This window comes from Cherax quadricarinatus, chromosome 77 (assembly GCF_038502225.1).
Source record: "Cherax quadricarinatus isolate ZL_2023a chromosome 77, ASM3850222v1, whole genome shotgun sequence".
NCBI classification, from domain to species: Eukaryota; Metazoa; Arthropoda; class Malacostraca; order Decapoda; family Parastacidae; genus Cherax; species Cherax quadricarinatus.
Genome location: NC_091368.1, coordinates 11,698,624 through 11,710,800, shown reverse-complemented (window position 1 = coordinate 11,710,800; position 12,177 = coordinate 11,698,624).

Here is a 12,177-nt window from a genome sequence, read left to right as displayed (position 1 = left end):
CACCCCCCAGTCCCCCTTTTCATTAACATTTCAAAACCATCCCCCCCTGAAAGTGGTCAAAATTCATCAACACTTACACTTATGCCACCCCCTACAAGTGGTTACACCCCCATCAACACTTCCTCACACTCATGCCACACACTACAGTGGTCCCCCCTCTCGTCCCTTCCACTTATGCCAAAACACTACAAGTGGTCACACCTCTCTCAACATTTCCCCTTCCCTCATGCCACACCACGTGGTCACACCTCTCGTCAACACTTACACTGATGCCACACACTACACATGGTTAAACCTCTCATTAATACATATTAATCCCACATTTTCCCATGGCCAAACCTCGCATAAACACTCAGAGATGGATCACATATATTCCAAGGGGCCAAACCAGTCACCCAACAATATTTAAAAGATCTCCTCCCCAAAAATGTTACGTTACCCATCATGGGAGGCAATTTAAAGGGAAAAACTTAGTGGGATAGACATTGGTTCTCAGAGGAGATGGGAGCGGGGCGATCAAAATACACAAATGAGCTGGCACGGAGTCACATTCAGTATGCATTAGTCCACACTCTACAGACTCACGGGGTCCATTGTATCACTGCGGGCAGCTTAGGTAATATTCGGGAAATCAAATTAAACAGCTCAGGGTCATACTAAATTTCCCTGCAGACAGCACGGGTCAAAAACCGTATATATTTTTTGTAGGCAGCACAAATTTTAATTGTCACTACGGGAAAGGGAAGCTGGGGTCACCCCACTTTCATATACTGCAGGCGGGAGCGAGTCATATATCACATATTTTTTATTTAAATGTTCTTAGGCATTGCTGCAGCATTTTTTGCAAGGCCGGGGCCCAAACCAGTGCATATCCCACTGCCCGGGCCACCCTCACCCAAAAAAGCTGGAGTCCCCCCACTTTGATGTAACACTGTATCAGGGTCACATATCGGATGAAGAAAAGTTTAAAAACCACGGTACCCGGGGGGGGGATAGACCCTCATGGCAAAGTTCAAAATCATATCCATCACACGACCCCCTTTCCTCCTGCCAACTCATGTTGACAGATTTCCACACTAGTATATATAAAGCATAGTGTGATGGAGCTGGAGAGGGACACTTAGCTAACTTTTCGTTTCCCTATGGAAAATTTGGATTATAGAATAGTGTAGCAGCACACTGTTTTCCCAGTTTTGCATGCAGTGACAATCTCGGGATGTGACCCTTTTGCTGCCTGCAGTGATAGTGTGTCCTGTGCTGCCTCACTGATAGTGTGTGACCCTGTGTTCCCTTTTCACTGTGGGACCATGTGCTCCCTTTTCTTGATAGTGTGACCCAGTCCTGCATGCAGTCATAGCCCCCCTGTGCTGTCACTGATAGTGGACCCTGTCCTGTTTACGGTGATAGTGTGCCCCCCGTGTTGCCTTCAATGATAATGTGCCCTTGTTTTACAGTGATAGTGTAACCATTTTCTGTCTTTTGTGATAGTTTTTGCCCCTGTGTTTCCCCAAAAAAGGGCCCCTTGGGCTGAAACAGGGATCCTGTGCTGCCTGCATTGGTGAAACCCCTGTACTGCCTGCAGTGAAAAGGTGACTGTGTTGCCTGCCATGATAGTATGATTTTGTGCTGCCTGTAGTTTTTAAGCGTAATCCGTCTTCCTGCATTGATAGTTTAAACCCCATGTTGCATGTAGTGATAGCGGCCCCCTTGTTGTTTGCGGGATAGTGTGACCCCGTGCTTTTTTCAGGATAGTGGGGCCTGCCACCTGCACTGACGGTATGGCCCTGTGCTGGGAAGTGATACGGTGTGATCCTGTGCTTTGCAGTGATGGTGTGACCCTGCTTTCCCCCTACAGTAAATGTGACCCTGTTGCCTGCAGAAATTAGGGGACCCTGTTTGCCGGGTAATAGTGTGACCCTGTGTTGCCTGCAAAGATGCAGTGTGACCCCGCTCCCGGGCGATAAATATTTGGTTGTGGTCTTTTTAAAAAAATTGGATGCTGGTTTAAAGGGTCTCAGACAACTGGAAAGAGTTTGGGAAAATTTCAAAACCCCCATTCTGTGTATTTCCCAATCTCTTTTTGATTTAAAATAGAAAAAATTAAAAATGATTCCTTTTTTTTTTTATGTAGAAATACTTAAACATTAAAAATGTTTGAGTATTTCTACTAAACAAATAAAAGATACATCATTAATATATAGGTACATCATTTTTAATATATAGGTACATCATTTTAATATATGGGTCATCATTTACATATATAGTTTGTGTGGTCAGGGGTTAAATACCCCCCCTTTATTGGCTATGGTAATTGCAATGCTCTTTGGTTTAATTTTTTTTAAAGTGTTAATATAGTTGGTTGGAGGTCACCCCGAAACCCCGTCGACGTTTTTGAAAGCATGAAAAATTTCAAGGGGGAAGCAAAACAAAAAAAAATTATTTTTTCTCCTTGGAAAAATAGTGCATAAAGCTGGCCACATGTTAATGCTATCCAATTGTTTTCCATTTCTAAGTGTTTAGTTGGTTAAAGTTTTAGCCTTATTCCCCGGGGGGGCCCTTTTTCCATGTGGGGGCCCGGCGGCCCCTTTTTGGGGGTGTCGGGAAAACCTAATTTCCCCCATGGGGGGGGCAAAAGGCCTTCATTTTTGGGGACCAACTGCCCCCGGCCCCACCCACAAGCTAGGCCTTCGGGTTCTTATCCCCCCCCCAAAGGGGGGCAAATGGGAATGACAGTCTTATGGCTAAAACCGGGGCTCGGGGCCCCTACCCCCCCTAAAAAAGGGTTAGGCATGGTGTCGACCCAATTTTTTTTTTTCTTTTTTCAAAAGTGTATTTTTTTGGTTCTGTCTAAGGGACATGATCTATATTGGGTGCGTTTTTTTTTTTACCCCAAAAAATTTTCCGAGTTTTATTTTTTTTTTTTTAACAACGGCCTCTTTCTGACGATAGTATACTAGTGTTTAGACTGTCAGGTGCACGGATGCCCCTTTCAGAAGAGTTGAAAAGGATAATGCTGCTTCCCCGACTTAGGCCGGGGTATGTCCGGGGAGAGTTTCGCAAATTTATTTCTTTTATGCATTTATTTGTTTGCCTGGGGGTTTCCTGGGGGGTATTTCGGGGATCAAGCCCCAGCGGCCCCGGGTTTTGGGCCCCGGTTTTTGGTGGGTCAGGGGGGATCCACCACAAACTGGCTGATTCTGCAATCACTTTTGGGATCTGTCCCGGTCCCTCCCCGAAGACGACTAGGGGGGTATTGAAAATTCCCCCTTTTGGCTGGTGGGAGGGGGGTTGAACAGTCTTGGGCCCCGGGTATTTTTTTGTGTTTTAGGGTACTAATGGAGCCCCCACTTTTTACTGGGGGGATGTTGCATCGCCTGCCAAAACCGCTTTGTTTGGGGGGTATTTTTGGTTTGCAGTTTAGGGGCCAGTCCCTCCCGGATCTTTCCCGGTGTAGATTATGATGCATCTTTCTCGCCTGCGTTCCAGTGACCAAGTCTTCCAAGCGTTCCCAATATTGATGTGTTTGATGGAACTTATATGTACAGTAAAGGTTATCTGTACATTCTCTAGATCTGCAATTTCACCCGCCTTGAATGGGGAAAGTTAATGCACACAATTCCCAAACTAGAAGAACAAGTGATTTAAAAAAAAGGGTCCAAAATTTTCATCTCATGTCTTGAATATTCTCATTATCCATCCTATCATTTTCCCCGAAGATGTGATAGTGGCATTTTTTGGACCTTGAAGATGAGATCTTCAGACATTAACCCCCAAGTTCTTCACATTTTTTTCTGCTCCATTTTGGTTGAATTTTTGCATATAAAATCTAGCTATTATTTCCCCCAGGTACCATAACGGAGTATCTGAAATTTGTCTTCATTGAACACCCATATTGTTCCCATTCCCCATTGGAAATTTTGGGTTTTATATCTTTTTGGAGATTTACCGTGTCCCAATGGATGACACCTGGGTAATCCCCGTCTGCAAAGTATGAAAGCTGTTGGGGGACATCTCTGTCTGTGTCTGAAAGAAGATGAGGAACAGGATAAAGGGGCATTCGCCTTGTGGAACAGGGGTCTTTTACTATGGTAGTCCCATCTAACTGTTTACCACCAATTTTTTGTGTTTGATTGGTTATAAAGTTGAAAATCCATCTGCCTACCTTTCAGTTATCCCTTCAACATGCATTTTGTTGGGATTTCACCAAGATCGCACTTGTCAAAGGCTTTTTAAAAAAAGTGTATATTACATATCAACCCCGTTTTCCCGTGCATCCAAGACCATATCATAGAGGGCATTAGTTTTTAGAGGCACAGGGTCTTCTCTGAGACCATGTTTCCCCGGATTGTGCAATTGTTAAATCCAAGTGGGGGAATCCCGTTTATAAAAATTTCAAATTTTTATCATCTGGGACGTTAAAGTATTTGTCTTTGCTTTTTTTGCTGCCACCCCAAAATTTAAATGGGGCTTTTCCGTTTTTTTAGGGCTGGAATCTCACCTGAGTCTATACTTTTTCCACCCCGGAGGGAATTTCCCAATGAACACAGAGTGCCATTAACCTGGGAATTTGAGTGCATGGGTATGTTGGGCAATACCTTTTTCAAAGTCTAATGGATTTAGGGTTTTGTCAGAAATCTGGTATAATTTACAGGGTTTTGAGGGGCATTGATGAAAAAAATTTTTTACATTTAATTTTCTATCTTTAGACTCCCTTAGTGGCCCCGCTTAACACAAGAGTCATATTGAGATTTCAGATCTCACTCATTTCCTTGTTGTCATCAGTGTAAGTCCCATCTAGTCTGAGCAAGGGGGGCCCTATACAAAATGGGTTTTTGCCTTTTTTTTTGAAATAAAAAAAATTTTTCAATTTCTTTCAATTTAGCTAAACATTTTGCCCTTGTCTCTCCTGGACCCTTTAAAGAGTTTTTAACATGTTTAATATTTTCCACCCACTGAAGCATTTCCCTTAAAAATAATCTAGCATTTTTAAGGGCCAGTGATTCTTCGCCTTTTTGTAGAGACCCGTTTCTTTTTCCAGTTTACTTTTTTTCTTTTTTTTTGGGAAAAAACCCCCTTTTGAGCATATCCTTCAGCTACCAAAAAGGATTTTTTCAAGACTTGGTTAGGGTCCATGTTATTTAAGATATCTTCCCAAAATTTTTTTCATGTAGGACATAGTTTACCTGGGTCCCAGTTGATTTTTTTGTTGTTTGGAAATTTTTGGGGGAAAGGGTTCCATAATTGCTGATGCATTTTCCCGTTTTGGGGTTTTGTGCATGAAGTCGGGACTTCGAGGGGGTTGTGATCAGAATTGGTTGCTTTTATTTGTTTCTTACCAGGTCCTCATTTTTGTGAAAACAAGGTCAAGTGTGTTCCCCGTCTTTTTGGCTCCACTGTCTGCGGGACGGGGTATATTTATTGGGGGAAACAGCTCGTGTGTGTGTGACTTTCATCTGAGCGCCCCCAAAGTTACTTTTTAACAACATTTTTGCTGCATTCTTCTATTTTGTATGTCATAGACGGGAAGTCAAAACAGCAAGATGCGGGAATGGAATTGGGGTTTTTCTAGACAGTAAAAAATTTTTTGAAAACTTTTCCTTGAACTGTTGGGAAGTTGCATTTTACTTTTAACAAGCACAATGTTTAAATTTTTGGTTCTCGATTTTTTTTTTAGAACTTCAACTACATCGTTTGTGGTGTTCAATATCTCCGTGCAAATAAGCGACTCTGAAAAAGGCCAACCCCCTCTTTTTAAAAGGCCTGTTTTTTCTGTCGCATCTAAAAAATTTGTACCCAGGTATCCATATTTCACTGTCAAATTATTTTTATTGGGTCTCGGACGGCTGCAAACATTGCATTTGACCCCCCTAGAAATCCACTGATGAAAGGCTTTTTTGTTGTTGGTGGAGGGCTTAAGGCCCTGTATATTAGCAAATAAAACCCGAGGTCGTTTGATGTTTTTTGGGGGGGTTTTTGTTGTTGGCATCTTAAGTCGTAGTCCCAAAAACCCAAGGGGTTTTAACATTTTGGCTATTTCTTTCCATTTTTCCCTTTTTTTCCTACCACTAAAATCACTTGGAGTAGAGTCGTCGTAAAAACTGTAATGATTTTTTTAATGGTGTGTGTACCTCAGGTCCCTTTTTAAATGGTATGCGGACGTTGATGTTTAACGTTGTTTTTTAAAAGGGCTGAAGAGGGGACATCTCGGGTGAAAATCGTATTTAAAAAGGGGAATGACACACCCTTTTTGACAGGAGGCCCGGGGTTTTTTTTTTTTTTTTTTTTTTTTTTTGCTCAGAGTTGAATGTCCCATGTGTTTATCCCCGAATTTTAAGGTTTTCAGAACCCGAGCATAAAATTTACCATTTTGCTTTTTTGGGTTTGGGTACAACCCGGGAAAGGGTGTTTTCCCCCTTTGTTCCCCGATGCTACAGTTGCACTATAGTCTTGGATAGCCAAACCAGAGAAAACCACCATCTGTTTTTAGGAGGCCAAATTTTTTTCCCCAAGAGGAATCCTCTACCAAAACTTAAAAAGGGGCCCTGGCTGTGGTGGCTGTGGAAAAGTCTTCAGTCGAATCCGGATTTGCACTATGACTGGGGGCTGGTCTGGGCCAGCCCTAGGGCTGAGGCGGGAGCTAGCCTTTTTTGGTTTCCTTTTTTTTTTCCAGTAGTGTCTATTTTTAGTCAACTTTTATAGACCGGGCATTCTGAATTTTAAAACCTTTCCCTTTGCCATCCTCTCATGTTCTATAGATTCTAGGTAGATTCCCACTAGTTTCTTTTTTATCATGTTGACAATGTTATGATTATTCAAAAGTTATTGAGCATTGAATTTTAAATGATAGCAACGGCTTTTCTGCCTTTAACTTTTTTTGCTTTTTATTTTTTCCCCCAAAATTTATTAAAAACAAAAGAAACTCCTTTTTTTAAAAAGACAAAAATTTTAAACCCGTTGATAATAAGTTTTTCCCCAATATTTTTTTTGCCCATTATCTTTCATGTGAGGTCAACTAGACAATTTTCAAACCCGTTTTTTTAAAGGTACCTAAGTGAAACCCCAAAAAAACAAATAATTATTTTTTTTCTTATATTTTGGGAAATTTTGTAATAATTACTTTTGCAAGTTTCAAAGCTATTTAAATCACAGTAAAAAGAATCCATAAAAACGGATAATTAGGAAAAAATGTCCCTTTCGCCTCTCCTCCTCCCCCTTCAAGTTTTAAAATGCCTTTCCAGGTTATTGAACCCCCCGGATGTCCCGATTATTTAAGATCCATGTAACTCAATGTGTTCCATTTGCAAGTGGGGAAATAGGGTCTAACTTTGATTTAATCAATCATCTGTTTTTATATATATTTTTTGTGAATTTAATGAGGATGGTATCGGTTTCCATGGGCCAAATTTTGCCTCCCAGGGAAAAAAAAGTGAGCCCCGACAAGCGAGTGTGAAAAAAAAATTTTAATTGTTTTACTGACAAGAATGCGGGGGCCCTTCTCAAAAAACCCGGTATAACAGGGGCATCTTGCTTCTTCACTTTTAAATTAGGTCACACCACCATTTGGGGAATCGCATATTTTCTTGGGGACAGCAAACTATCTAAAACCCCCTTGTTTGGGAATTTGGAGTTTACCTGGAGATTTCCCGGGGGGAAACCCCCCCCCGGCCCCCGGTCGGGACCGGGCCCCCTGGGGATCAGAGCCTGACCCAACCAGGTTTTTTTTTTGCTGGCTCCCGCAAACCAACGTACGAGCCACCCCCCGGCTGACCCCGGCGAAAGCGTCCCGGGGGGGCTAGGTTTACACTCAGGAAGGTGTCAAAGGGTAGGGACTGTTGATTTATGAAAAAATACCCTTTAAACCCGTTGCTGTGAGGGAATTTCCCAAATTTTTTAAAATCAAACAAGTATAAATGAGATATTTATGCAACGTTAGGCAATTTTATTGTGAAAGAATTTCGCCCAAAGGGCTTTTTTAAATAAATTTAAAATCATCTGAGAAACACGGAAACTGGCAAATGGGGGATGAAACTTTTTTATTTACAAATGTACGCACCAAAGGCTATTGAACCTCTTTTTTGGACTGTCAACTATGACTTTCAAAGGGTTTTTTTTATTTTTTCCCGTGTACAAAACGCACGGGATATCATTGGGGTCCCCATTGGACAAAATTTGTTAACAGATAAATGGCCATATGGAATTAGTGCGATATCCTCCTCATAATTTCGGGGTTTTAGTATCACTGACCTATAAATAAAGGCTAGACCAGGAAGCCTTTTATTAATTAACACTTTAAGACGAAGGTGAAGAAAAACATCTCTACCTTGATACACTTGTTTCGATTTATTAATACACAGTTCTGGGGACCCGGGAAACCATTTAATAAGGCGATTTAAAGAATTTTTTTAACGATCAAAACAATGTATAATAAAAAATGAGAAGGGGAAAGTAACAAATTCAATGGGGGCAATCTGAACTATATTTCCTCTCCTTTTCATCAGTGACTGTAGATGTGTTCTGCATATCATCAAACATCCAAACTTGACAGACCCCCCCAAAAAATTTAGCTGCCCCCCAATAGTAAGATGTTTAAATTTTTTTCCCAGTCCTTTTTATAAGAGCAATTTTAGATAAGCAACTACTCCCAACACCCCCCGTTAAAGACTTAACTAGCCAAAAACCCACAAGTCTGGGGGAAAATACCATGGGGGGGGATGAGGGAAACCCAAAATGGGAGGGACACAGACCCCCCTTGAGCATAACAAGTACCCCAATGTACTTGTTCGCTCTTTTAATTACGTGAACAACGCCAACCTCCTGATGAAGCGGAATGGTGCTTTTTTAAATCCAAAAAAAGGGTTTAAATACACCCGGTGTTTGAAATCTGGTTCATATGCCCTAATAGTTTGGCAGAGCATCGGGAGTTTCAAAATTTCAGAATTTTTTGGGAAAATTGAATTTAAGCCGTCAGGGAAACCACCCGTCATGTAATTTAAATTAATCATTTTGTGCCCCCCTCCTACACTTCCCAAATGGGCCTCCACGTTTTCTAAATTTCTATGTTTTTTTTTGTTTTGCATTGGATTGATAAAACCCCTTATGGCAACAGTTAATTTGTAAACCCTAACTTTCCCCGAGTGCCTTTTATACATATTTGACTGTAAAGCATTGCTTCCAAACTAAGGTGATAAAAAGGATATATGATAAAAAATAACCCGCACATAGAAGAGAGGAGCTTACGACGACGTATGGTCTCACTGTATTTTACACTGAATAATGTTTCAGGTGAAAAACCAATGCCCCTTTGGATTAGCCCCAAAACTTTCAATTTGGGCAAGCACCCCCAAATATAATTGATGGTGTGGGGAAATTTCCCTTGATTGAGGTAAAAAAAACAGTAAACGTTCAGGTGAATATTTTTAATTTTTCACTTTAACATGTTTTTCTTATAAAAGGATCCCGGTCATTTTTTTAACGTTTTCCTTTGATGCTTATCAATATTTTTTCAAACTAAAACCACGGGGGGGGGGGGGGTCGAACCCACAGTCAGAGTTGAAAAACTCCAGGGGATAACGCGTCAGTCGGGGATTTTTACGACTCTGACCGCTGGCCCCTCCCACCCGTGGTAGGGGTTTTTTTGGCAATCGTGTCCCCACGATTTCGTGAATAAATACCATTTTCTTCATTACATGTTACGTTGGGGTTAGGCTAGACGACATTCGTTGGGATATGGTTTTAAAGAAGTTGGGTTAGCGTAGTTATTTAAAACAATTAAATAAAGGTATCATCTGGGCAGCTGAAATAATCTGGATGTTTTATCACCCGTAGCCCTGGAAAAAATACAACATAAATTCTGGGGCCCAATGGGACAACCTTCAACATTCCAAACCCCCTTTTTACCCTTGGGACAACACCGTGACACACCACTGTGGCAAAAAACGTCCTCTCATAACAAGAACTCCCATCCCCCCTCTCCCAAGCCTGGTTTGACCTGTCATTTCAGAAAAAACCCTCAACCCCCATGGGGTCCGGGGTCTTCCTGTTATTACAAGCCCTGTTCTCAAGATCTTCACTATATCATACACTCGGGCCAGAAAAGGGAAATTTACAGGTTCAACCAGTCCATAAACTATAAAACACATGTCGTACATCTAACTGCAATTTGTCGTGTTGTGTTTAAGCATAAACCCTTTCTGTTAAAAAGTTAAAATACCAAATTTGCTATTAGATTCTAGATAGGGGAAAATTCTTTAAAAAAAAAAATGAGATTTTAACCTTTGAAATAATTGCTGATTTTTGTTTTTTCCTTGTTAAACTTTGGGGTGTACAACAACTTTAAAAAAAAATAGAACATACAAGAGACAGACACAGGCGTAGGGAGAGAGGGAGAGAGAGAAGGGGAGAGAGGAGAGAGGAGGAAAGGCCGAAAAACAAAGGACAAAGGAAGGGAGGCCCCCTTAAAAGGCCAAAGGCAACCAAAGAGAGGCGAGAAAAGCCAAGGGCCAAGGCAAAGCCCAAAAGGGCCGAAACAAAGGCCCAAAAGGCCCCCCCAAAACCAAAGGCGAAAACCAAAGCCAAAAAGGCCAAAGGGGGGGCCAAAGGCCCAAACCCAAAACAACCCAAAAGGCCCAAAAAGGGGAAAAGGCAAAGGCAAAAGCGGAAAGGCGAAACGAGCGAGAGAGGAGGGGAGGAGCGAGCGAGGGCGGAGAAGAGGCGGAGAGGGAAAAGGGGGCGGGGAGAGCGGAAAGGGGGCGAGGGGAGCGGGGTGGAGGTGGGGGGGGTGATAATTATCTCCCACCAGCAGCAACAAAGAAACCCCACATCACCCGGGTTATCACACAACACACACACACACACACACACACACACCCCACACACACACACACACACACACACACACACACACACACACACACACACACACACACACCCCTGGAGACTCCTAAACTTGGCCGTTTTCCCCAGTGCAAACCCTGAAAATTTTAATTTTCCCTTCATAATATACCCATCCGAGCGTTTATCACTAACTTTTAACTACAAAGATCTTAATTTTGCCTCCGGGGAAGGGGTGTAAAAAAATTTTTTTCACGTTTTTTTCTTTTGACAAATAACAGAATGATCTTTTTTAATAATGTTTTCCGGGGGTCAGATGCTTAAAAAAATTTTTAATTGTTCATTTCATTTGGAAATGAATTATTCCCCCATTTCTCAAAAAATTTTTTTAATAAAGATTTGTTCTTTATGAAAAAAAAATGACTAAAAAAAATAATAAGCATCTCACCTTCTAGTCACTGAGAGATATATATCACTTAGTTAAAATAAACAGAGGGCATTCCCCCAGTAGATATTCCCTTAAAAAGATGCATACACATCTCAGAGCATATAGATAGTGAGATACAAAACATGTTCAATACGTGATATAAACCACTGTGTAATTCCCAAAAATAACCCCCGGGTGGGGGTTGCACCCGCGGGCATAGTCTCAAAACTCCAGCCCGTCCCTTAATAGACCAGCTTGGGACAATAAGATTCTCCAACTAGGATATTGTTTTAATCGTTCAAGATTTCTTGGGTCATGTTGACGGGTGAAGGACAAAAAAAGTTCGTCACGGCCACGGGTATGGAGATTCGTCTGTAAAACTTGCATTTGTGGTCACAGGGTGCCTGTGCTAACCTTCCTATGGTGTGAAATATACCTAGTTGGTAATCTTTTTCTAGTTGGTCTGGAGCAACGCGACGGGCTGAAGTTTTAGACTCATCCGGTTAAATCCCCCGGGGTATTTTTGTTTAATCGTGTCATTACGATTTCTTAGTCACTGTGTAATGGGGATGGGGTGCTCAATGGTTCTACTATTCTTGTTACCATGTGTTTTTGGAAAAAAAAGATGGGGCCCACCGCTAAAATTATACAATATCACACAAGACACAGTTTAAAAAACCCGACTATTCCCTTTTATCGTATTTTTGTGAACTTTTTTTTATATATTTTATTTTTCTAATTATTGTGTATTTAGTGATTGTGAAATTTAGTGACATCTAAAAAAAAAAATTTTGGTTCCTTGGTCTATTGTGTTTCAAACTAATCATTGAATATAATTTTCATTTTTTGTCTCAAAAAGGTTTTTTGATTTAATACCATTATTTTGATTACTTTAACTGCATTTACAAAAACTTTACACT